The 4,239-nt window shown below is 40.6% G+C and overlaps 1 pseudogene; it reads right to left on the bottom strand.

Annotated features, from left to right (window-relative positions):
- Window positions 1–894: 894 nt before the first annotated feature.
- Window positions 895–1,007, bottom strand: LOC128250858 (5S ribosomal RNA; annotated as a pseudogene).
- Between the last annotated feature and the right edge of the window lie 3,232 nt (window positions 1,008–4,239).

Here is a 4,239-nt window from a genome sequence, read left to right as displayed (position 1 = left end):
CCTCTCCGTCAGGGATTCACGGAATTACGTCTTGGATTCTCAGTCCGAAGAACGAGCTGACACCCTTTCTTTTCTCATGGGCCCTGTCCTCTTTAAAACTTAGTAAGTCAACAGCTATGGGAAAGATATGAGCAGGGCGGAATTCCAGTGGGATGATGCTTTGGGGTGGAAGGGTTAGACGTAGTGATGAGTCTGGCGATAACCTCATTCTCTCAGCCACCCGAAAGATCTGCGTAAATGAAAGGGATCCCTGGTTGTCACACTTCTTCCTGTAACAAAACCTGTGAATTATGATTTCAAAATTTTGGCACAGGACCAGCAATTTGAAGGAAATGTCAATCCCAGTGCGCAAGTGGTACTTATTTTATCGACCACGAAAGGATGAAAGCAAAGTCGACTTTGGCAGAATTTGAACCCAGAACATAAAGGCAGACGAAATGTCGTTAAGTATTTCGTCCAGCAGGTTAACGATTCTGCCAGGCGGCTGCCTTTAGGCTTGTAAATAATAAACAAATGAGTCTTTATCTTTTACTTGTTTAATGGACTTCGCCTTGCTGGGGCATCGCCTTGACGTGTTTAGTCAAACAAATCACCCTCGCTATTTAATTTGAAGTCTGGTGCTTAGTCTGTCTCTTTTATGCATGACTGCTAAGTTACGGGGACGTAAACAAACCAACACCAGTTGTCAAATGGCGTGCAAGTGCAAACACACACGCACGCGATGGGCTGCTTTCAGTTTCCGTCTACCAAATCCACTCACAACCCTAACCCTAACCCTTAGGCAATTGTAGAAGACACTTGGTTGAGTTGCCATGCAGTGGGATTGAACTCGGAACCATATGGTCGGGAAGCAAACTTCTTACCACACTACAACTCCTGCACTTAGAAGTGAGATGTTTACAGCACCTAGTTTCCCAAACGGTCACCCATCTAAGTACTAATTAGGCTCGAAGTTGCTCAACTACGGTGATCGGACGAGAACCGGTGCATTCAACGAAATATGGCAGGGCTTCCACAAAGTTTCTGTCAACCAATTTCAAGTGCAAGGTATTGGTCGGCCTGATGCTGTAGTAGAAAACACTGGCCCAAGGTGACACGCAGTGGAACCTGAATTTGAAATCATGTGGTTGCAAAGCGAGGCACATGGCCCAACAATTTTAGAGGAAGGGGTTTAACCCTGAAATGATGAAATGTAAAGTTAATCTCCACAGAATTTGAACTTAGAATGTACAGAGTCGGAAGAAATGTCGCTAAGCATTTTGTCCGACGCGATAACGATATTGCCAGCTACTAACCTTATAGGAAGGGAAGTAATTATACTTTGTATTCTAGGCACTGAAATTTTGGAGAGCGGGCTAGTCGATTATATCGACCCCCAGTGCTCAACTGGTCCTTATTTTATTGATTCCGAAAGTATGAAAGTCAAAGTCGACCTCAGCGACATGTGAACCTATAACATAAAGACGAACGAAATGTCGCTATGCATTTTGTCCGGTGTGCTAACGATTCTGCCAGCTCGCCGCCTTAGAAGGGGAAGTAATTATAGTTTCAAATTTTGGCACAAGGCCAACGATTTTAGTGACAAGGAGCAGGTCAATTATACCGATTGGTACTTGGCTGGTATTTTATTTTATCGATGAAAAGCATAATTGGCCTCTGCGGTATTTAAGTCTTTTTGTCCGATGCACTAACAATTTTACCAGTTCTCTCTGTCTAGGTTTTGGGAAATTAGGTGGAGAATTTACGGTAGAAAATAACATACTGTAGAACAAGAGGTGTAGAATACGTGGATGTTCTGTTAGAACAAACTATCCTGCGGTAAATATCATGAAAGAAACTCTCATATAGGCTTTTCGTACAAAATGTATTTAGCAAGAGTGCATTTGTTACCAAAAGCCAATGTAAGAGTTTTTCTCATGGTATCTTCCGCCGGATAACAGAACAGCCATGTTTAAGTGGGCATAATTATTGGGTCATCCCATGAATAATGCGGTTTTTTCAATTACATAAACTAAAAGTCAGAGGGGGACAGGATGAACTACCTGCATCAACTTGCTGTAAAAACAGGTAGTAATTTTACCTCGTATTTAATCTTAGTGAAAATTTTGAAGTGTGCAGTTTGATTTTAACAATTGGTTTTTTTCAAAGCTATAATGGAAGTGACAAAGGAGCATATTCGACATATTTTGCTTTATGAATTCAATAAAGGCAACAACGCAACGGAAAGTGTGAGGAATATTACTGCAGTATATGGGGATCGGACAATAAAGGTAAGCCAGTGTCAACGGTGGTTCCAGAAATTCCGAGCCGAAACTACAGCCTAGAAGATGCGCCTCATCCTGGAAGATCCGTAGAGCTCGATGAGGACGTCCTGCAATCCTGTGTCTCCATTGTCCTCAGAGTGGGAGCTGACGTTTACACGGGTTTGATCTGTCGTTGCAGCAGGCTCCTCGATTCCACAGGCCTCCATGGCCTTTCTTGCCGACTGAATGCTGGTCGCATCGTGCGTCATACAGAATTGAACCTGATACTCAAGAGGAACTTGGTCCAGGCAAACATCCCCGCCATCTTGGAACCATCTGCTTTGTCCAGATGTGATGGGAAGAGACCTGACCGCCTCATCTTGTGCCCCTGGTCGCAAGGCAGATGCCTTGTCTGGGATCTCACAGTTAGCGACTCCTTTGTTTCTTCTCACATCCTGGATGCTACGGTCAGGGCGAGATCCACAAATTCTGTGGCCGAGTGGAACAAAATCCTGAAATATCATGATCTGTCGGCCAACAACATTTCCCATCCTGTGGCGTTCGAGACGTTTGGTGGAGTCGGACCACTAACTGCGAGATTCCTATCTTCACTAGCAACTCGCCTTACAGAGGTAACTCGTGAGGTTCGTGAGGGCATTTGGCTGTTCCAGCGCATGCCTCGCCATCACCCGCGGCAACGCTGCAAGCGTGCTGGCGTGTCTCAATAGCCATTAGAGTCGTTTCCCAGCGCCCCCAACTTTTTGGTGAATTGTTTTTTGTTTTTTTTAATCCCTTCTCTCTCTTTTTTTTTGTTTTTGTTTTTAATTTTTTCAATTGTGTTCTCTGTTTTGTCCAATAAATATTAATTAACAGAGAAGCTTGGTCAGTCAACCATTCATCAACACCTGCGTTAGAAGAAAAACGACCATCTTTGGTTTCAAGTCGAAAGATGTTCTTCCATCAGGATAATGCTCAGCCACATATAGCAGCGAGGATGACATTCGAAAGGCTGGAGCAGTTTGAATGGGCAACGATGTCCCCACCCACCCACCATATTCGCCGGACATTCTGCAGTCTTCAAAATCATTTGGACGGAAAAAATATGAACTCTGTAGACGAGGTCAGAACATTACTGGAGGGGTATTTTTCGCCATGGACAAGTGAATTTTGGAAGAGGGACCTTGCAAGTCTACCAGATAGATGAAAGAGCATTGTAGAAATTGTTTATCTTAATTTTGAAAAATAAAAGAAGTCTAAAAAAATCGGATTATTTACGGGATGACCCAATATTACCTCAAGGTATTAACACTACCTCTGTCGTTAATATATATTGGTAGATTTTCAAGGGAATCATTGACTACAATATATTGTACATATTAAAAATAAACAAACCTGTATAATATTTGGTGAGTGATAAATGTAATTTTCTCATTTTCCTGTTATTTACGTCTCCATACATTCATTAGCAACTTTCAACACATTTTCCAACTCTACCTCCATCTGGGAAGATCGAATATCCATATATATATATATATATGTATATATATATATATATATATATATATATATATATATATATATATATATATATATATATATATTATTTTGTTTAAAAGAGTTCCAACACTGTCTCTTTTTTATGTTTTATTTATATTCCTGCAGAACCAATGTGGGGTATAGAATATGGAATATATAATATATAATATAATATACAATATATAATATAAAATAAAATAAAAATGGATGGCACGATGAAAGAAAGTATTGAATGTAGATGAAATATTGAGTGTTCAATATAAAGGATCAAATATATAAATATAAAAATATAAATATATAAAGGCGACTCGAGTTTCAGGGCTATTTCCCTTCGTCATGGCCGGTATGACAGACTTTAACAGACTGTTAAAGTCTGTCATACCGGCCATGATGAAGGGAAATAGCCCTGAAACTCGAGTCGCCTTTATATATTTATATTTATATATTTGAACACTCAATA

This window comes from Octopus bimaculoides, chromosome 24 (assembly GCF_046866305.1).
Source record: "Octopus bimaculoides isolate indiv1 chromosome 24, ASM4686630v1, whole genome shotgun sequence".
NCBI classification, from domain to species: Eukaryota; Metazoa; Mollusca; class Cephalopoda; order Octopoda; family Octopodidae; genus Octopus; species Octopus bimaculoides.
This window is presented reverse-complemented; position numbering and strand designations above follow the sequence as displayed.